We start from the raw sequence: 24,053 nt of genomic DNA, 5'->3' as shown, positions 1-24,053 counted from the left end.
GTACCTGCATATGTGAGGTGGGATTTCTTCCTCTGAGGCGTGGAGTATTGTTGGTTGGTGCCACGGGTAGGAGTCTAACAGTATGGATTGTGTTAGCATCAGACATGATTCATCAGGAGTTGAATGTGGCTCTGAGGCAGAATATAGTGGGAGACACAGAGAGTACATTCTTCTCTCCTCCTCCATCTCTCTCTCTCTCTCTCTCTCTCTCTCTCTCTTACACACACACACGCGCGCACACACACATACACACGTGCACACACACACACACACACACACACACACACTCACACACAGTGTTTCACACATGCATTTTAGCGATGGACTGATGAGATGTTTTGTAACTTTGTGAATGATTTAATCACCATGTTCTCTCACTCCTAAATCATGATAATGGCTCAGAGTATGGTCATTAAGAATTTAACATTGCAAAGGAACAATTGCATATCAAGTAGCATCCAGAGGAGGGAGCTACTACACAGATTAAGCCTGTCTCTATCAGCTCACTCACTGCAATTCACTAAATAATCAACATAATCAGTGACTATTGTAATGTCAGATAGCATTACAACCAGCATTCCTACAGCATAAGCTGACACACATTGCCATGGGCTCTCTCTTTATCTGTCTCTCAGCATATGCAAGACATACCCTGAGAATTTTAGGTTTTTTAAATGATTTCAAGAAGTAGCTATCATATGAGTCACTTCAAGAAATGCTTTTTGCAATTTACAATTCACTATTTATTTTATTTGTCTGTTGTAGCAAGAACTCTGTAGATATGCAGCTGTTTACCTGTGTATTTACTTGATTTACTTGTGTACACATAAATGTGTACCTGTGTGCATGATATTTATATATATTATTATTTTTTTTAGAGCAGAATGTTTTGGTTGAGGACTTTGGTTGAGGCAGTGACAGTGACTCATTGAAACATGACATGCATTGGTCAGCCAGTCAAGATGAAGATTAATTTATAAGACAACAACTGGGTCACTGCAGAGCCCCAGGAACAAAACCGGAATGTGCAACAGAGACAGGCCCAAATTAAAGCTAGTAACATGGAAAATAAAACAGAATAAGTAGTAAAGCCTGAGTGCCTGTATTCCTAAGACTGCTGACCAGGGCAAACATCCCTGGGCATTGATTGGACACAAGCAAAGGATCAATCATCTGGTCGGCTGCCAAGGAAGCACAGGCAGATGCAACTATAGACAATCGGGGAACCAGCCAGAGATTAAACACTCTCTGTAATACAACACACACCACACAGAATACCACCAGATTAAAAAAGAGAGAGAGAAGAGAAGAAAAAAAAGAACTACAGAAACAGCAATCAATTGTTTTGTGTGTGTGTGAGTGTGTGTGTTTTTGTATAGGTTGTTTCTTTTCCACAGTTAGGCAAAATTGGGGTGGTAAATTGTTTCTTATCAGCTAAACAGTTATCAAGCAATGTAGCAGACTACGTAAATCATCAGCTTAACAGTTAATAAATGATTTAGCTGTTAGTGAATTTATAACACCATAATCATAGGTTATCCATAAAGTCTTAATTTGTACATACTGCATGCTGTTTAACTCCGAGTGAACACTTTAAGGAAACTATATAGGTAAAAGCTGGTTTTCTGCAAAATTCACCACAATGGCAGTTACAGTTTAACCAGTTCTCGCAGAAATATTTGTGGTTTCTTTTATATATATACATATATTTTACTTTTATATTAAAGACTGTAAAGGGCAGAGCAAAACTGAAGCTTCATTTTGGTATGAATTATTATTTTAGTGGAGGACATTATGCTTTACCTTTGACTGCCACTAACTTGCCTATTTTCATGTTAGGTTTTGTGCTGTGTGCATAAGTCTCTCTCTCTCTCTCTCTCTCTCTCTCTCTCTATCTATCTCTCTCTCTGTGTGTGTGTGTGTGTGTGTGAGAGAGAGAGAGAGAGGGAGAGGGAGAGAGAGAGCTTAGTGTTAAAGATATGATTGCTGTTAAAGAAAAACTATTCACCAATAGTTAACGTAATATTTTACACCATTTGGCGTCATCCATATGTCAAAGCTCCAGTGAAGTTTCTCACGTTGTGTCCTTTAAGTCACATCATCAGGACGTAAGTGCACTTACCACAGTAGATAATTAGAAGACCAGTCAACAGCACTACAGCCCAGAAAGTTGTCGACATTCTTGGCCAGGGGTTTGCATCCTTACGTTTAGTTAACCTGGTAGCCGGAGCCATTGAACTGAGTTTCTTCTAAGCACTGATAACACAATTTCACAAGCCTTCTCTTCCCTCAAGGAAGCGCCTCTCTCCACGTGTAATTCCTAAAAAAGACATTTTGAAAATGTACTGCTCATTTAAAAGCCCTCAGATTTAGGAGCAGTTAATAAGACAGAGACGGAAAAATCACCATGGGATCCACAGGCGCAAAAAGTCACTATAGATTCGAAACTACGTCTGCTTCTATTCGACTGTTATATGTAATCCAAATCAGTTTTGTCAATGAATATTTCTAAAACGTAATCTGCGTTACAATGTCCGTCAGTATGGTGCACTGTTAAAATATTGCCGGTTTATCCTTCCATGTAGAAAAACGAAGAAATCACTCTCATTTTTTGCCAAAAATACTCAGTCACTAAAGCCGCAACGTCGTAAAGCCGCTGGAACACCTGGGGTAGTTGGAGGACTGTGAATACGAGTATCTGAAATTTGTTTCACACGAATATTAGATTAATATGGTTCACCAAATAGGTGTTGTAGAAATCCGATTACTCATGTATGGAGTCGTCAAAGAAGCCAACAGTCATCAAAATGGATAGCGAGGAGCAGATGTACCTCCAGACTGTATTGTTAGAATTGGAGTGTAAAAAGCCTACGACTCGGAGAACGTTGCAACTTGCCTGTGCTCTCGAAGGTGTTAATGCGCAGACTGATATATGAGCACAGGAAGCGGGGAGAGTTGTTAAAACTTGTTTCCGTGACACTTCCGCGTAGAAACCCCCGTCTATTCTGTAGTAATATGTTTTTCAATAAATATGTTGATCTGCATACGCTACGCAAGTGTCTCCAGTGTTAACTGCTATCGTATACAATCTACTGACAGAAGGTGGAAACGGACAGTATGTTTCTCGTGTTTGTGTGTGTGTGTGTGTGTGTGTATACGTACGTGTGCAAGTATAAAAAACCCAGTTGGTAAATAACAAAACTGGTTCCATAGTGGTTTAAATTGTCAGTCGGATTTTCAGTACTACAGCCCAGGGACAGCTCCACTGAAGAGGGGTACCGCTATGACGCATACCTGGCGATACATTTTACACATCTGTCGTTGACACATAGAAGTAAATAATTATATTAACAATTTCTAATATATCCATCAGGTATCCATCAAAATATGTATTAAAACCATTTTAATTTTATTTGTTCAGTCTGAAAGCCTTAGGAATAAATGATGCTGTATTTGTTTTAACCAAACAGCCAAACAGTCTCCGAGGCTTAAGGCAATTTCCTTTTTTTTTTTTCTTTTTTCTTTTTTTTTTTACGATTACAGTACAAGCCTGTTCTAAATGGAAATACTGCACGAATTGACTGTGAATTAGAAAGGCTGAATCCAGTGGTTGGCTGTGTGCTGTGCATTGGCAGACGGTCAGGTACAGCAGTCTTGCCTTGGCACCACACACTTTCACCCAGTACACACGGCATTCATTTTATCCAAAGGCAGGGCACGAGCAGTAGCCCTACATATGTTCTTCAGTTCATTACTATTCGAATCCCTAAACAGTGGATGAGAGGGCAAGCTAAAATCCATTATTCACCATAGATCACATTGTTTTAAATATGTTCTCATGAAGCTTCTTATTATTTATTCATCCTGCTTTTATTTTTCATTTTCCTTATTGCTGAAATATTTCCTTTGTGATGTGTAAAAGAGTTCAAAATTATTTTCAATCATCAAATGAAATTGAAAAAAAAACAACAACAACAAAACTTTCACTGCTGTGGTTGGTCTTTTCTCAGAGTCATCCTTGGACTACATGTATGTATAAATGCATGTTTATTTGTATTTCTGTTAAACACAAAATTTGAATTTTGTTCTAGGGCACTTGTAAAAAAAAACTGGATGTCAAATGGGATGGTGTCGTTTTGAAACTCCATGGATGAATCACATAACAGCACCACCACAGAAAATCAGTGATGTGTTTTGAAATACATTTTTCATGACATTGTTTGACTGTTAAGGAAAGGAGGTGCCACTCCGGTCAAACCATTTTTCATGTATAGCTCTTTTTTTTTTTTTTTTGCCTTAAACAACTGATGTTTCCAAATGCCTTTTAAAGTGAACAGCCACTCTTTTGCCCTCAGAGAAGTTGGTGTGTTGCTTATGATGTCTCGCACCTTGTTGTGATGAGGACAGGCTCTCTCTTGCCTTGCCCCATCAGTACTCAGTGAGATTTGGTTTCTCAGCTGCACTGTTTTAGTAATACAGTACTTAGTAGGAAGCCTCAGTGGTTTGTGCTCGTTTGAGAGCTGACCTTTCTCTTCATTCTCTCTCTTTGATCTGTCTGCATTGCCTACTTCCTCTTTATTGGCCTGTCAATCTGACTTTGAACTCTGCTTGTGGCACTTTTTTTTTGTTGCTGTGTCATTTCCTGGGCCCAAGACACAAACGCAATGTAATAAGCAGTGTTAAAAATGTAATTAAAATTTTATTCCCTGCAACATATCACACTGTCAGGTTAGTTATTAAAATAAATACCCATACTTAAACCTGTATTCAACAGAAAACATACAGTAGATACATCTATAGTGTAAAACATGTGTATTTATCTTCAATGCATGCTTGTGTAAAGTAACTCGTGATGGCAGAACACACTGAGCATTCAACTGAGTTTATAAGGAAACGTTGCTTTTCTTCTTGTCTGCAGGAATTTTATGTTGCATTCTTTTATAGAGTAATTGTCTAATATAAGTGTGGTAACATAGTTATTTTCCTGGAGGTCTTTATTACTGTTATGCGGCGAGATGAGAGAAAAATTCTAAGTAATGGCTTCACCATTGCTTTTGTTAACTCTCCTATTTCATTTTTAAAATAGGCACACACAAAGATCTAACTACAGGTCAAATTCAAACAGCAGGAACTCACCATCTGTGCCTTTAATATAATATGACATAATTATTTCCATCCCTAATGGAGAGGCGTTATTAACATGAAAGCATGTTCCTCAGCCTCAGCTGAAATGTTCAGTGATTACCTGAGAGAGCTCAGATGAGCAGGGCACCACTGTCTGACAGACACCCAGTGCACAGCCGCAGAGCATCTGACGACTGCTAGTCATAGTGTTGGTGCTTCTGTAATGGCGCTTTGCCTCTGCACTGGCAAGCACAGAGGGAGAGAAAGTGAGAGAGAGAGAGAGAGAGAGAGAGAGAGACTAAGCAATACTGACAGACCAGCAGGCTCACAAAAAGATGTCAGGATAAACAGAGGGAAGAGAGAGGCACAGAATGCCTCCAAAAGCTTTTAAATGTAGAGACGTTTGGTTAAAAAGCTTCACACTATCCTGAAAAGGATTCAAATAAAGGGACACCACATTTCAAACAGTGATCTAAAGTGTAGAAAGTCTATTTTTACATTTCTTCTTCCTCTGCCATTGCTGGTGTTCAACACATACAGACTGCATAAACTGTTTTTGGAAGAAACAATACTTCTGTTACACAGCCTTGTGTTTATTCGTAAACAGAGGAGGTAAGTAATGAAATTAAGGTGCTTTGCTGCTGTATTTAATTAGTATGTTGTCAGATTTGTACTCTGTCAACAATCTGAGCAAACTCTACTGTCTGTCAGACTACATCTATAAAGAAACTGTATACTTTTTATTCTAATCTATCTATCTATCTATCTATCTATCTATCTATCTATCTATCTATCTATCTATCTATCTATCTATCTATCTATCTATCTATCTATCTATCTATCTATCTATCATGTGGCAGCCCACTGAATGCGTGTGGGAATACCACCACCACAGGCTATTTTAAGCATTGTGGCAGTAGGACCAAACTGATGTGAATGTGCATAAACAGGAGGAAGATCGTATCTATTCCTGTGCATAGTTTATATGCATAACTACAGTACTTGCCCTGGCATGTGTTCACCATCGCAAATGTGAGTTTTACTCATTGAACTGTGTATTTGTCATTTTATGTCTTTGAAAACTTTAACAGACTAAAAGCCTGATACTTTTGAACTTTGACTCGTAGTTTTTAAATTGGTGACTTGCGTTTAGTAGTTATCATTTCATGGTTGTATTTTTACTTTAATTCAAGTCTAATATCTAAACACTTTTACCACCTCTGTTTAGAAACTCATAACATGTGATACAAAGGAAAACATTGTCCAAGACCAGGACTATCTTGGTCATGACCATATGGTCATGACCATAAAGAGCAAACTGCAATGGCCCCACACTAATTCAAAAGGAAGGCAGCACAGTGAAGTGTTTATATCACATTTACAAATGAATTCTGGAGAATCACATAAAGGCTTCACCTGGGCAGCTCTGAGGTCTGCTTAAGTAATGTTGAATCACTTAAAGAAAAATGATCATTTTGCTTTGAATCCAAGTGGACTAGCATTCAGTTATGTTCACTTCTAAATGATAATGTATCCGTATGGCAACGTCCAGAGTTTACACCAGGGTTATTGTAGTTAACGCAAACTTAGACTAAAACTAAAACTAGCAGTGAAAGATAGTTTTGTTGAAATAAAAATAAAAACGACAGTTTTCAAAAACACGAAAACTAAGTAAAAACTGCAATGAACAATGCTACATGAACTAAAACAAAATAGAATTACAGGTAAAATCAGCCTCGTTTTCATTTTCATTTTGTTTTGTTTTCTTTATTCCTTTTTCAGCTTCTGTAAATCAAGGCCTTCCTCATAATACCTGAGAAACTAAAACTAACACTAAAACTAATTAAAAACAAACCTAAAACTAGTCAATTCCTCAATATAAAAATAAAAATACTTATGCATTCTGAAACTAACTAAAACTAAACTGAAATCAAAGACCAAACTTAAAGACTAAATAAAAATAAAAAGTAATAATAACCCTGGTTTACACTGAACCAGAATGGCTGCACCAGGACAGAGGATGAAATACGTTATGCATAATAAATGCTTTTAATCTAACATTAACACTTATATTCTCATTAAATAAAGTATTTTAGAATCTGATCAGACAACCACAGCCATAGCCAACATTTAAAGTTTGACCTTTGGCAGTGTTTTCTGTTTAACCGATATATGACCCCTTTTTTTCAGTGAAAGTTTTGTTTGTTCTTTAAAAGAGTTTCACAGTTGTTGCTGGGATAGAGATTCTCTGCAAGTACAAAAATAGAACAGAAACGTACTGCCAAAAAGAAACACAAAGTGGGATTTAACTGAAAGGGATTTCCATTTACGTTTGTAAAAGTGCCAGTGTGTGCGTTGAGATGCTGGTTAGGATTGGTGCCTTGTGTTATTTCATCTTTGGCATATTTCTATGCTATTATACTGACACTGCTTCTTTAATTGCATGCTATTCTATTGGGTTTCAATGGGTGTGTGTGTGTGTGTGTGTGTGTGTGTGTGTGTGTGCGCGTACATGTGTGTGTGTTGCTGTGAGTATTCCAGGCATTGCTTAGATTGTTTTGAGGATAGATATTGAGTAGAGTTCTCTGAAATCATGGTGGAAATCATTTCCCAGTACTTTGTTGAGAATATCGCTCTATTCACACTGGATGAAAGGAGGTTTATTATCCCATTATGAAGCGCATGTCAGCAACAACGTGACAGAGAGGCTTCCCTCAGAACGCTGTTTTTATGGGAAAACTTTTAATGGGATCCAGACAATGACAATTATCTTCAGGCAATTCGCTTTCTTGTGAATGAGGTCCCATTAATTGCATTTACAGACTTTCAAATGAAGTATGTCGAATGCTTTTAGTCAATGATTCCCAAACCAATTTGCATGGTAATGAATATATTTCTTTGGGATCTGAACAGTCCCCAAATGCATTTCAGCTCTGGTAAAATTATGAACATGACACTCTAGGATATGTGATGGTTATAGGCTGATTCCTCTCTGAGCAGTATTTTACGGTCAGATGTTGTTATTTAAAAGGAAGTCTCAAGGGCAGACCCAAAGTAAATATAATTTATAGATATTTATCATGCTTATGATAAAAACCGGACACCCTGTTCTTTGGGAAGAAAACTAGACCAAGTGTGATTAATTATGATCACATGCTTTTTGAGAGAGATTAAACAAAGAAGTCTTCAGTGCAAGCACTTACCAACACAGACAAAAGAATAATCCGAATACATGTGGAGCAGATCCCATTAACTGTGGTGTTGGTCTTTTCGTTCTGAAACTCAAATCTCTTTTCCTGTATTCTTTTCAGTCTGTTCGTTGGACTCACCAGGCTTAGTTAGATAGAGGCAGACGCCAGGGATCACGATGAAGGACGGAGATCTGTATTCAGTACAAAAAAAAAAAAAGAAAGAAACTGACAGGCCCAACCCTTACGGTTTTTTATGGATTCGCTATGCTATGGCATGCCCAGTCATGCAAGACAAACCATTACAGAGCTAAATATAAATCGCTTCAAGAGATTCAAGAATATATGTCTGTAGTATAAGTTTCCCTGGAATAAAAAAAAAAAAAAAAAAAAACGAATCCAAAGTGAAAATATTCTAAGCACAGCTGTGGAGGGGGAAATAAAACCTTGAAGCTTCCTGGGGAAATGTTGTGTTATTGGGATTGTGTGTATTATCTGTGATGGACGAGAGTGAAGGGTATCAATTCTTAATCTCTCCCTGCTGCTCTCCGTAACACAGGTTTTGCAGAAGATTCCGGCAGTTTGTTTTTTTTTCTGCCGTCTCTGGAACTGAGCGGGTGTGCCTCTGGCTGTGCAAGGTTCCATTTCAATGAAAAATGTCCTTTCTGGCGGTGCACGAGCTGGTCTCTTTCACTGATGCCGTCACCCTGCACAAACAGTCGATCAGTGTAGTGTAATTAGAGGACTCTCTTGTTTTGTATCTTTCACTAGGGATGTAACTTAATGTGACGCCCCTTGTCACTTTCTCCTAAAAGATCAACTTGTAAAAAGCTGCTGTGGTTTTACCACACAAGTCCTGTCATCAAAGCACCCGCGGGAAGGTTTTGTCAGAAAAGAAATCTGTTAGATGACCTTAATTTTCCCACTGATCAATGTTTATGACCACATGGTCTCAAGGAGCAGGGCGAAAACAACATTGTCATTGTTTTGACAATGACTGATCAAAATGTTCATGGTCAACAGAAATAGCTGGTCTTCAAAAGTTGTGTTGTTAAGGATTATGGTATTTATTGTCAGTTCCCAAATTCAGCTCAGGCCTCTCAAAGGTATACTGAAGGTTGTTTTAGCAATAGAGTTATATGGGTTGTTCAAGACTTCTGAAGGTTGAATTCGCTGACAGGGTATGTAAAATTTTGCTGTATTTCCTTCTGGTGCATACGATGCTATCAATTTTGATTAAAAAAAAAAGACCCTTTAGTTTAGTCTCTGGGCCCAATACAGTAGTGTTTTGTTCGCTTAGTGAGGACAGGGTTTGGTTTTACTGGTTAAGTGAGAGTCTAGCTGTATTTTTCAACTGATTGTTTTGTGTTTTGTCTGCAGAGCTCACTGTCAGCTGACTACTTCTAACATCTTTCAGTGATTCGCATGGAAGTTGTCCTGGCATTGGGTCTTGTGTAAATTGTCTGTACTACAAAGTAAAACCTATTATTTCTGTTCAACTCCAGAACTGTCTTTCCGTGCTTCTCTTGCTCTCCCAGCCTCTCTACCGTTCTCCCTCAGTGTGACAATCAATCAGTGTAGGAGATGATACAGAATTGCACAGTGCAGCTGTTCCATAGTTGCAAAATACAGTGGATACAGAGTAGGCTTTCGTTAATGTTGCTCCCTCTTTGTGTAATCTATTTAATTTGTGTTCCTGTGCACATTTTAAATTGATTCATGCGCCTGACTGACGGTAATAGGATGGTACATCCTGTGTTGATTTCTTTGTTGCACACTGCCAGTAAGCAGAGAAAAAAAAAAGAATAATTTCTAATCAGAGATGCCAAAACTAATTTACAAAGATAACATTTACAAACACATTGCTTGACTATCTCTCAAAAATGTATTATGGTTAATTAAGTATTTGATTATTTATCAGTTGAGTGTGATGGCACTTCTTCGTATCTTGTTTAGATCAAAACCGTTCCTTTGATTGACTTATGCTACAACTCATGATGCCTCTAAATAGCATCTTATCCTGGACTACATCAGAGCAATAAACATACATAAAAACAAATGTATGATAAAGTAAAAGGATTTCTGTGCTTTGCCTCAGCTCTTTCTGTCAGCTGTAGGACATGCACAAAGATTGCAATATAAATAGCTTATGTGCTGAGGAATATTAAGGACAAAATTATTGTTCCATTTCGATAGGTGTCTCAAAAGTAGAGCACCATCGTCTGTGTTTCCACAAAGACCCGTTAGGTGACAAACTTTTGAGCAGTGATAGTCATAACTGTTTGTGTATTTATGTAGCTCTGCTGTGTGTTGGATAAGTGGCTGTGAGACAGACAGCAGAGGCTGAACAGGGACAGATGCTCTGGAGAGGGGAGAGTGGGAGTTCAGGAGTGCTGGCAGAGGTGATGGCAGACTCTGTCAGCTGTCCCAGTACTACAGGGTCTCAATGGATTTCTAAAGTGCTTTAGGAGGTGGTATCTCCCCTCTCTCAGTCCCTCTGTCTTTTCCAACACTCACTCAGCTTCAGCTCCCATCTGTGTCCTGTCATCACGTCAGATCTGTCTGTCTAGAGTGGAGCCATTGTGGCTCACACACATAAGTATCTTTTGCGTTGTTTAATATGGAACTGTAATGCTGTGGATGCATTTGCAGCTCTTGGCACTGAGAAAGTGGTGCACCAAGAGATTTCGTAATTTTTGCAAAGTGCATCCTGGTGGAAAAAGGATATGATACATTAGTGTGTAACTTGTGGGTCTGTATGTGTGTATGTGTGTTTGTGTGTGTGTGTGTGTGTGTGTGAGAGAGAGAGAGAGAGAGAGAGAGAGAGAGAGAGGTGGAGAAGGACAGAGAGAGAGAGACAAAAAAGAGTGTATGTCCATTTGTGTAGGTGCATGTTTAAACCACATGGAGATTTGCACTGCATTCCTCCTTTTATCTCTCTCTCTCACTCTCTCTCTCTCTCTCTCTTGTTTTTGACTCATACTTAGTTATGGAGCAGATATTTCAGTAATAAGATTAATATCATAATAATATCATGTCTGAAGTGTGTAATCAGTCCATTTGGACAAGACGCTATATGTCTGTTTGCTTATCTGGCTTTGTTCTTCTCTACAATCCCAGTAGTATGTGTCTGGGTGTTTGCCCAAGAATGAGAGCACACTTTATGTGTTGCTTGTTAAGAGCACAAAATTTTATCCTTTCAGTGATGGTGTTGAGTTGTTTATCAAATACACTTTCTCTCATGCTCTTCTGACATACACTTAGCACAGAGTTATTCTAGTCACAAAAACATTTGATAGAAGAGCAAGTCCTAGATCTCAGATCATCTTTATACGGCTAATATATATTAAAGTCCTTAGTAATGGCAGGGTATTATGGCATAAATGATATCATGCATTAGTGGATGGGAGGAGAGTACTCCTAGAGCATGAGTCATGAGGTTGATTCACTGGGGAAGCACCTCTGAAACAGGCAGAGCTGAAGGTCACAAGTCTCATTTGAAGAAGCCCTCCCTCTGCAATTTCCTCAATCCAATCTGAACCCTCTGAGCTGACTGAAGCAGGGCAGGGGCAAAATCTTGAGGAGCATACGGTCAAATAAATGAAATTAGAACGGCTTTAATAAACGAGGATGAGGCAATAAGGAATCCTGCTGAGAAATTAGTCTTTCATCTGTTGGACAAAATGAAGACTCACAACCGAGCTTAGCCCGCAGCGCTGATTAAAATGTGGGAATCATGATGAGGAGGAAGAGTGGGAGACCATGGTGGACTTCCACATTGCTCAGATGTTACTATCCTTTCTGTAATCCTATTGCATACATTTACGTCACGCCCCAAGCACTGTTATTATATCATACTCAAACATTAATGCCACGTTAATGAAATTTGAAGTCACACTCTAGGCCCTGTTAATAAATTCAGCATTCAGAAGTACTCTCTGTCAGTCCTACTAGCTAAAAGTGTGGCTGACCTCTGTGTTACTGAACACAGTGTAGCTGGTGATTGTTGACTGTGCCAAAATGTCACTCTGCTGCTGTGTGCCCTTTTAGAGGAGCCTGACTGTGTAACTGAGTGAGAGACAGGGCGTACCATCCTATTACCACTGGAGCACATGGAGACACCACTGGGATTCTCCTCAGAGTTTTAGTGAAAACCAGATGTAAAAACCTTAAAGATTTTTACTTCCAATCACAGACTGATTAGAGAGTGTACATCCACTGTTACATTGCAATCTTGTGTGTGTGTGTGTGTGTGTGTGTGTGTGTGTGTCTCTGTGTGTGAGTGTGAGTTTGTCCGTGTCCCACTGTTCTGTTTTCATGTGTCTGTGATTTTGGATACAGGACAAACATCTGTTTTATACATAAAAACACCAGTTGTACTGCATACACTCTCACTGGTACAGGGGCATGCACTTAACAAACATCCTCATGTTGAGTCAGGTGTTCACCTCTTGGTCCCCCGAAAGGTTATTGGATTTAGCATGGATTTCTTTGACCCATTACGACTTAAAACGAAGTCCTACCTTTGGGGGATTCTATTATGGCAACATTAAATGCGTCCCTCGCTGCTCTGCTATTCTCAGGCAGTGCTCTGAGTAACCGCACTGTTACCGGGTACCTCAGCCTTTATCTTCCAAACTCATTGTTCACACTGGCAGCCCAGCATCATGGCCTCAGCTCCCCCTAACCTTTAAAGTAAGAGGAAGAGATCCAGCCTCTGGCTGTCACATTCGATTGGAGAGAGGACGCAGTAGCTAATCTCGGCTTTCTTTTTTTGGGTCTGGAAGCGAGAGGATTGCTCAGATTGTGGTCGTGAGGATCTCAGTGGGACTGTATATCCAATGAGACAGCCCAGTCACCTGGCAGACAGCAGCCACTGGCTCCATGTTAACCTTTTCAGTTTTGCATCCTATGTTCAAACCCACTCTTGTGACTGCAATCAAAACAGCACTGGATCCTGGGAAATGGAGGCAAAAGAAAGTGAGAGTGTTGTATTTATTTTCTGCTCTTTGGATTCAAAATCATGCATGACTTAATCAGAAAAATCAGAAATTCAGGTATTTCTCAGTTGTACCAATGAATATTGGTTTATTCTGTTAGGTGATGCATGTAGTGCTGTAGTGTTTTATCACTTTGAATTTCTCTAGAATCTGATTAGCAGAATGCAATCTTCTGTAACAGAGCACATAATAGATATTGGGAGATCAAAGAAAATTTAGTGCCGATGAACTCCTGCTCTGAGTGCTGAATTACCTACCTGGAGTTTTAGGCCTTATGAGGTCAGTTTGCAGTTGTGCTTGTAGTGTGTAGTTGTTTCACAGGGTAAGCTGATATGTATATATAGTTGTTATTATGTCATATTATTATATTATAACTGAGTTATACTGTATGATATTGTAATCCTTGTAATCTTCTGAGTTGAATGTACTTTATATCAAATAAAAAGGCATTACCACGACAGTCTGGAACAGTCTTGTCACCTGGTGCTCCCTGGCACAGATTCAGGCCTACCACTCTTTCAAAGACAACAGAAGATATTAAAAGTATTTTGTGTCTCCAGACATGCCTGAAATATTTATATTGGCGTTATCAAAAATGCAGTAGTTGACTGTTGTCATGTTTACAATTGCTGTTGCGTGTCAGTGACTGATCGGGAATAAGTGATGTTTCCTGCTTAGATCTCTTAAACTGACAGAGAGGAACTTTGGAATCTTTAAGGGTGAAGTGAAAGCTTCATCTGTTGAAGTACATATTGAGTCTGTGTTGTGCCACTGTGGTTTGTTAGACCATTGACATTAGCGATCAAGGTATGTTTCTGTACTCCAAAGCTTTCACACAATGTACACATACAATGTGAGTCTGAGAGATGAATCTGAGAGAGTGTACATCCATAGTCATCTCTCTCTCTCTCTCTCTCTCACACACACACACACACACACACACAACTCACAACACACCCCCATGCTTGCCAGCTCACCCACTGCCTCCCATGGGAAATCACAACTGAAGAGGGGCTGTCTGTCTGGACAAATACTGTAAAAGCCCAGTTTTATTCTTCAAGCCTTGACACTTGGAGGGATGATACAGATGCCTCCCCAGAGACGACCCTCCTCTGGGTCTCTTCTTCTCCTCCATCCCTTGCTTCTGCATCTTTCTTTAACAATCTGTTCTCTGCAATCTCCATCTTAAATGCTTTATGCTTGTTTATACTTCAGCACTTTTTTACCTGCTCCCTAAGATTTCCAGTGAATCCTGCACCAGGTACCGTGCACTCTGTACAGAGGGAAGTGTGTTTACGCAATTTTCTTTCTTTTTTTCCTTCTAGAGATCCACCCATTCTTAATTCATGTGCCATGAAATATTGATCAGCACAACTGTTCTGTGGTATTACAATTATTTATGTATGAGAGGAAATAAAAGAAACCAAAACAATACACTATTTATGACCAAGTTCTATTTCAATACATACCATGAATTCTTCTGTGAGCAGTCTAATAAGATTCCAAAGAAAGCACTTTGAATTGACCAAAGACCTGAGATTGCAGTTTCGCAGCCAATTCATGTGATTAAATATAACAACTAAATTTGGATATCCTTATGTATGTAACCACTGCATCCGTTTTCATGTGTACAGAATGATTCATCAATGAAGACTTTACACAAACAGACAAAACCAAAAGTAACCAAAAAGAGCATGTGCACAGTCAATGTTTCATTCCATGCTTTGTATTGTTTTGGATTTATGAATAATGAGGGCACATGTGATGACTTGATACAGTCTTCATCTTAGAACACAATATTTAGAGAATTCATTTCCACATGAAAACAAAGAACACACACTGTCACAGTCTAGGAGATATGTGGTTGTATCCCTCAGGATTCCTATCACAATTCGTTTGCAGCAGTCGTTCCAGCCCACTGCTGCCTGTATCCATTAAGATAATAAAACGCCCTGCAGTGTGCACTTAGGGAAGAGGTGAACTGTCAAGATAGGGGAGGGCCACAATGGTTTGCACTATTTACACAACTTCAGTTGGAATAAATTGAATATAAGGAAGGAGAGAAGAAATTGATCTAAATTTATCTAAATTTATCTGTGTGCTCTATCTGACTCCCTCTCTACTTCCTCTTTATATGCTTAGTCTGTGCTTATACTTTCCAAAGTCAAATTAGAAATTGTTTGAGGGGAAGCAATTGGACATTTTCCACTTTGCTCCTACACATACAGAACAGGAAAAAAGTTCTGCTCCCCTTTGGTGTTTTGTGATGCTATGCTAGTCAGGCAACCATATGGTTGTGAGGAGAAATGAGTAAGGTACTTTATCTTGTTTGCAGACACTGCATAGCTCCTGTTGTGAACAGTTGCAGTGGCCAGTGACTTAAACATGTTGTGCAATCTGACAGGCTTTAAAAATGGACCATTAAATGCTAGCTGCATTAAAGATATAATAAAAAGATCATAGCCGTGCTTTAAATCCATCACAGTACAAACAAAAGAAAATAAAAAACACCTGGCGAAACAATTGTGTAACACTGTACACTGTTCCACCTGCAATCTCCCATCCACAAGGAACAGAACATAGCCATTCACAATTTTATCACAAGTTTTAAATATAGTGCTTGAAAATGAAGCCATTACTGTGAATAATGAACTGCTACAGGCACTCGGGGTAAGCTGATTACAGTAGTCTTACTCACCTTGTGTTGGTTATCCCACTATAACGAAAGAGAGAGATGAGGGAGAGGGAAAGTAAGAGAGATCCAATTACAACCCATGCTGAAAGGCCTGCTGCTGCAGGCCAGTGTACATGGTGACTCAAAGACTTTCAAATGCACATGCTCAGGCTTATAGGGTCAAAGTTCAGAGTCAGTCAAAGGCGTTACTGGAACGGTATCTCTTTAGAGGATGAAAAATGTCACAGCAGCCACTGATACATTTTTAATCTTGTTAGCACCTGTTTGAGATGACCTTTCCGCTTCTAGATACTTCCAGCTTCAGCCTTTAGTATGGTATTGAATGCTTGTATTGTGGCAACATATTGTGTGAAAGTGTGTTGGCCAGTAGGCTAAGCTATTTATTTAACCCCTAAGCACAATCCCTGATAAAACGAAAGGTTTTTCTCTGTCAAGTGCGCAATTATTATTTTCCCAATAATTCTTAAATTCGTAACTGCTACGTGAATTCAAAGGTAGTCCATTTAGTTGCTCCTGCCCTCATGGGAATCAGATGCATAACCCACTGATTTCCACACAGCTTTCTAGACAGGTAGCAACTCCCATTTCAGACCCCCACTTAGCCCTTCTACCCTACATAATGCTTTTTTTTCTGTGAGTACACCCCATTGCACACCCCACACAGATTCCCCTGTGAGTCGCAGGGCCTCCTTCAGTTAAGTCTCAGGAGGGTTTTTTACTGTCCCTCTCAACTGAAGTGTTCTCCCCACACTGAATATATACTGTTTTATTCTTGCCTCTGCAGACATGCACACATATTTTCACACGTTTCATGTCTTGATAGATTAAACACATTTCTAAATGTGTACACAGTTCTGCAATATCTTGGATCTGCAACCTCCACTACCCAACTGTGTGAATTGTCCCTTTGTGGAACCAGTGCACACAAGGCTAAGTATTGTTGCGCTGGAGTCCTTGCACCACAAAACAACTTAGTAGAACTTATTTACAGTCCTTTTTACAACAGAATGTTTTCATCAAGTAGCCTTACAGCATACTGGACCTGACCGCAAATGAGCACAGATGTGTTGACTTTTATGGAACTGCAGACTCAGTGAGGTGAAGCTGAAAAGTAGGGGCAGTCTGGGAGGTGAGAGGGGTGGGGTCTGACCAGCAAGCAGGAAAGATGGCTGCTAGCATACAGGGCCGAGGAAGGTTTTTTTTTTTTCCTGACTCAAATTGTTTGGTAGATAGCTGGAAAATGGTGTACAGCATAGTGGTATTATTACTCATGTGAAAAATTTCTAAGGAGAGATTCTGATGCTATATAAAGCCCAGATACGTAGAGAATAATACATATGTATACATGGGGCAACAGTTTCTATTCAGGGAGGCATGGAGACATGCTGCTCAGTGTCAGGAGATGTCAAGGTTGACAGTACTGATAGCGGTTGTCGGTTAAAGGTATAAAAAAAGATGGAGCTTGGTCGGATGTGAGTGGTTCTGAGGATAATCCACCCCTACAATGAATGAAAAGAAAGAAGGAAGGAAAGCATTACTTATTGTGTGAGGAAAGAGAGTATATGAGACTCAGAGTCAGCAGTGCGCAATATAAGACTCTAGCCAGCCTCACTGATGCGACATAACTACAAGAAAGAGTCATAGGGGATACATGGACAGAGTTAGTCTTTGTCTGAGGAGGGAAAGTGTATGAGATTCATGAGATGCTCCCAGACAAACAGGAGAAAGTCTCTGCACAGGAAATGTGACCAATGTGTTCAAATTTTCTAGTTCTGGGGAAAGTTCTCCACTCCAGTTTACAGATTACAAACATTACAGACAATCAGAAAGTGCTTCTTGTGTATAGATAGTACAAGAATGAGTTCAGTAAAAATGACTGAAAACCTGCTCGTGCTTCCATCTCCTTTTTTCTCAGAAAAGGCATTACTGTATGAATATTACAACTGGTGACAAGCAAACAGCCTCATAAAATGCAACAAATGGCATGTCTATCAGTCTTAGTTGTTCTGCTAAATTAGTTAGTTCATGCAAAGTTTGCTCAAGATAGCCAAAGCCTCGCTGTCATTTCCTATGTTCAATGTACAGCAACATGCTAGCTCAGCTGGCTTGCGGTGGCAAAATTGGCTGCAAAGATTTCAGAATGTCTTCGTGGCCCTGAATATCATGGGCAAAAAAACAAAAAAGGGCTATGTTGTACACAATATGAGAGCAGAGGTTATTAATGTGTTGGATACACTGATAAAAACAGGCAAAGCTGATGACTACAACATCACAGTAGCCAAGTTAAATGAATACTTCTGCCTAAGAGAGAACACAGTATGAGGTGTGCATGTTCTGCCGAGCCAAAGAGCATGACAATGAAGGACTGGAAATGTGCCAATCAGGGCTCAGGCAGTTGACTATAGTGTGAATTTAGCAACGTGTTCAAGGAAATAAAGTCACTCATAATTCAAAGCTGCAGCTCCTCTACATTCCATCATGCTTGATGTTAGCTTGATGACCCTCACTCATTTACTTAACGCAGGAGGAGTATAAGAAAAGTCAAAAAAAGATGCACAGTCACTGAAATAAAAAGACTTACCAGTGTATGCAGTGCAGCCAAATAGAAACTCCGACAAATCATTTCAGAACCAAAAATTAATACAAAGCAGATAAAATGAGAGCACTCGAAACAGCTGCAATAATGACCCCCATGATGGTGACTAAATATGTTGTCCTGCTACAAAAAAGGATGCAGAGCATGTGGAAAGTTAAACCCTTTTGAGAAAGTTCAAAAATTTCAAAACAGCTGCAGAGCACAACCAGCTGCAGTAACAATGTGTATGTTGTGTACACCCTGCAGAAGCCTACACAGCCACACATCCAGGTTGCTATCTTCAACACCTTCGTAGATGCTATCATAGATTCAGCGACCATTGCTAACCGTGTAACATATGAAAAAAGAGAGAGCCCACTACAAACTGCAGCAACCTGAAGCTGAAATCTGTTTAGATGGTTCCACAGACACACTGCCACAGAGAGAAAAGTGGTGTAACTTCAGAGAACAAGTATGTGGTTACATATAGAAATTGACTCAAGTACAACTGTTTCTCTCACAGACTGAAAAAAGGATAAAAGAGACTTGTGGCCTTCAGACTCGGGAAAGTCCATCAGCATTGATCTCAGCACAACCTTTGTTGTATTGTGTATTGCAATTATATTCTTGCAGCAGGAAGCTTTATTGCATTCAGCGGTGACTAGTGTTTTTTATTTGCTGCAAGAAAAATATCATGACCACTAAATGCACTGAACTCTGTCAAGGATTAAATAAACCTCAAAAAGTTGCAGCACAAGGATGAGAGGAGGAGCCTTCATTTCAATAGGGGAGTATTTGCACTGGGAAGATATGTTTTTTCAGAAACATGACAATGAATGATTCAAATTCATTTCATCTGCTTGCAACAAAGCAGCTTCAAATCCAACATTAGTAGCAACCACACAGTTTAAATGGACAATAATAATGTGGTTGAACCAAGATAAGTACATTTGTCAAAACAGCCCTGACCTAGTTAGAAGTGGTTTAGCAACCCCCTGTTGACTGACCATAGTAGGTCAGTGAGTGGAGCAACTCCGTGTGCAAAAGTTCAATAAAACACATGAAAATAACCTACCCTACCCCAAAACTTTGTTTAATCTTGATGCAAGGTAGACTCTGGGAAGTTCATTTGTTGCCTACACTTTGTCTTGGACTGCTGAATTTTGCCCAAGACAGTGAGGGTAGCATGGGCAAACACACTTTTACACAGATTAATGCTTAAACTGCACAGTAACAAATTGCTGTAATTTCAGTACAGTACAATTTTACAGAATTTAACTTCTTGTTCTGTCATTTCACAAAGTTTAACTGTATATTGCAATCCATCATGGGTCCAAAATAATTACAGTAGCTGACAGCATTTCTCAACAGTAATGTATTGTAACATTACAGGCAAGTTGTGTTCTGACTGTAGATAATGTGTGTTACAGTTAAATACTGTTGATACCGGATTGCGTTGCACAAGGCGGTTTGAGAGAGTAGCTTGACATGAGAGCGTTTTAATGATGGAGGCCCAGGAGCAACAGCGGTGTCTGTCCACTCATTCATAAAACGTAGATTGAACGTAAATAGCCTACAAAATTTAAATGTGATTTAACTAGTTAGTTAACATAACCTAAGTTGACCGTGTATCAGCCTGGTTTGCACACCCCCAAATAGAGTTAGCGAGAGAATTTTCAGAGACCATTTCGAACAAGCAATCCCAGGCGAAGCAGTTTAATGGTAAATCAAAAGTATAAGTACAGCGGATATAGTGTTTCAATGCGACTCGACATCGTTAGTTAACCCATTTCAAATTTCCCTGTGGTAACTGAGCATTGGAGACTTAAACTAATGTCTATGTATTGTAACATCAGGCATGAAGCAGACACCAGACCACCTTAGAAAGGAGTATTTTCTCCCGATCTTTGCCAAAGTATCAAGAATGAGAAAGGAGAGATGCCAGTCTTTCTTTTTGCTTAATCAAGGACTCATATTACAGGTGTTGTTTTCAGTAAAAATGAACGGTTTGACAACAACCAAATTATACATGTCTTTACCCTCACTTAAATCATTCCCAAGAAAGAGACACCATCCTCTGCCAAACAGGACCAAGTTCTTATTACCACTTGACTAGATGTGATTAAAAAAACTTCTGTGAAGACACTTCAGCAAAGCCAACTTTGGATCAGCATGCTGGACGGATTCTCTTTTATGATACAATTTAGAAATGAACAAGACGTACCCTTGCTTTAGATGTCAGTGGAGCAGAGAGGAATTCATAAAAAGGAGAAGTTTCACTTTTTGACTGAGATGGATAGGATACAATCAGTTGGCACATCTAATTTTGCATGTAAGCACAAACTCATTAGAAAGAATAGCTGTCGGTTTAACAGAGTGTTATTGTCATTTATTTGTGGCCCCCCTCTTGAGATGACAAACCTTGAGCTTCTCCAGTAAAGTCTTTGGATTTCTTAGGAAAGACACCAGCATTCAGTTAACCAATTTTTTTTCTCAAGAGAACTTACCATAATTTTGAGCACCAGTCTAATGTAATTTGTGGAGTTGTTGTTGATACACTTTGGGGACCAATTTGTATGCCTGAAGTTATTAGCTTTATCAGTGTCATAGACAGAGTTTGAAAGTGAAACAGAGAGTCATCCACCTCAAGAACTTTTACCAATAGTATGATTCCAACAAGCAAAATCCATAGTCCTCTTTCCTTTCGTCCACTTTTGTGCCATAGCAACACACTCAAAAAAAGATTAGTGTTCATCAGCCTTTCTTGCTGAAAGGTGATAAAAATGGCTGGTCCTTCCAAGATCAAATCGGGAATCAAGTGATATGCATGTTCTGGACTTTTCCAATTCAGTCTCTTTTAAACTTATTGAAGTTTTCTTTGCAGTAAACTAAGGGGCTTTTCTCCTCTGAGTTCCAGCTCAAGAACACAAAAAGTATGACTGGGAGAAATGCTTGAGTCAGAAGAAGCACTACTCTCTCCTCCTCCCTCAAGCTGCTCAGTGAACTCAATAGGGAGAATTTGTTTTTTAATTATGAAATGAAAATTGAAGTTAATTTCCCTGTGATATCAGACTTAAAACTGGCAGGAGGAATCTCAGTGCCATTATGCTTTGCAATAGTTTATAGGTCAGCCTTCATGCATGTTATAACTTTCTCAAATGTGGAGGTCTATGTAAAAACGTTGCTGTCAAAATCCAGTTTGCACTGATTCTGTGAACAGACAAAATTCCTCGCTGACAATGATTAGAACACAAGGAATCCATATAAATTTAAAAGGCTTTCTTTCCAGGTGAACTGCAATAGCTTCAATTTAGTCAAGTGCCATCTATTTTCCAGTTTTACTGAAGATTGTTTAATTGTGTGAATTTTCTTCATTATTCCTTCTCTCTTTCTTTTTTTCCTAATCTATGTGACTGTTGCTAGGTAACCACATAAAGCATCATGTAAGCCTCTAGGTTTAACAGTTAAAGCAGGTAAAGCAGATAGATCAGGTTGCTTATGTATAAGTTAGAATGACTCAGTAAGTGTATCAATGAGGTCAATCACATTGGAGCAGGAACTGATATATTTCATAGGAAACAAGGCACTGCCTTCTTGGTGGTACCAACTAGATGACACAAGAAGTCTGCAAAGTGTAAAATCATTTTAAGATTTCAAAGGCCTAGAAACACATATGAGAGTAAATGACTGAGAAGTTAGTCTCATCACTAGCTACAAAAGAGTCATTCAGAAAACAACACTTAGGCAAGATGCATAGGCAGGAGCAGTACCACACCTCGCATTCATTCAAAGCAAGAAATTTGTCTAGATCCATCCAGGCTTCTATGAAGCATGAGGCACCACAGTCTATATTTTTCAGGAGCACCACTAACAGCAACTGATTTGCTTTGGCATAAAAAAAGAAAAAAAATTAAATAGATGATTAAAACACACTAGCGAACCATTTTCTATTTGCAGATAATCTAACTAAGATAATGTGAGAATCTTATGATAATACCATTAATAGTCTAAAACAATCTTATTTTAATAACTGCCACACTTTTTAGATGGTGTGTGTGGTGATGTTTGTGACTAGCAGGACAAGATTAGTCAAACAAAATGACTAGATGAGTCATTAAATCTGCATCCTTGAGCAGAAACAATGAGAAAAATATGATTAAAAAACACATAGTTACAAAGTGTAGAACTGAATGCAGTGTAGACTGAATTGCCTTATAACTAGTTACATAACTAGTGTAATTAGGAATACAGGTAGGTGTGGCAACAAGATTCCTTCAGTGATGATTATTCACTGGTCATTATACAGAAACAATGAGAGCTCACTGAACAAACACGATTGACAAGTCACAGAATCTGGTGGTCTGTCTTATAAACTAGCATTTAACACATTTTAAAGATGATTCCCTTTTATTCAAAATGGCACACTGCAAGAGTAACGTTTTCTAGCTACCTTTTGTGTAAATCCAGAGGGTTTCTTTCCCAGAAGATAAAGGTTCTCGGATTACCTTCATTATATTTACCTTTATGTGTGTCTGCTTGTTCTTTCTTATATGAGAATGAAGCTCAGCTAACAGAAAGACGTCTAAAAATTCTTAAGATCTTAATTATTACTAAATTTAACTGATGTGATTATTGTGGTGCCCATACCTATGCCCCAAACTTGCCCGCTGTGGGACAGCTCGAAATACTTCTCGGATAACACTATAAATATTATTGACCTCAATAAACATGGCAAACTTCTGGGGGACCCCTGAATTATCACACCCAGCACTATACTGATAAGTTTCACACTTGCCTTAGCAGAAGAATTGGCACACACTGGGTTCTAATGCTGAAAACAGTCACATCAAAGGCATGGGAAGCTTGTACAGAAGCAAACAGATCTTTTATCTGCCTTGTTCAAATCCTGGTACATCAGGAAATATCACCAAAAAGACTGCTTTCCTCTCTGGATGTTCACCTGAAAATTCTCAAGTTTACTCTCAATGTTTTGGTTGAGATTAAACTAGCTATTCTTTCTAATGATGTGTTGGTTGCAACATTATTTACCTGTCCCTGAAACAGACTATAGACTGCAAAGATGTTTATCTCATTCTTTTTTATATTTTGGCATTTGTAGTGTAGTTTGTTGGATCAGTTTTACTTGCGAGAATAGCATACAGTTCATACTGGTCTTATACTCACCTTTTTGTAAATATTATGTACCTATTTCAATATTTGTAGTATTAGCTTCTTTTTGGTCATTATTATTATTATAAAAATATGATAATGATATGATAATATACTTGTATTTTATAAGTGTCTACTTGTTTCTCCTCCCGCAAACAAAGTTCTACCCATGTGACTATCAAAGTAACCAGAATCAGAATCACTTTTATTTGTCAGTACAGAAATGTGTCGAGGCAGAGTGTCTTTCTAGGGGTGCAACATCAACATAGAGTAACAAAACTTACATAAGTTATATTGTTGAT

This window comes from Chanos chanos, chromosome 1 (genome assembly GCF_902362185.1).
Source record: "Chanos chanos chromosome 1, fChaCha1.1, whole genome shotgun sequence".
Taxonomy (NCBI): domain Eukaryota; kingdom Metazoa; phylum Chordata; class Actinopteri; order Gonorynchiformes; family Chanidae; genus Chanos; species Chanos chanos.
The sequence above is the reverse complement of the archived record's forward strand: the minus strand, read 5'-3'. Positions refer to the sequence as shown.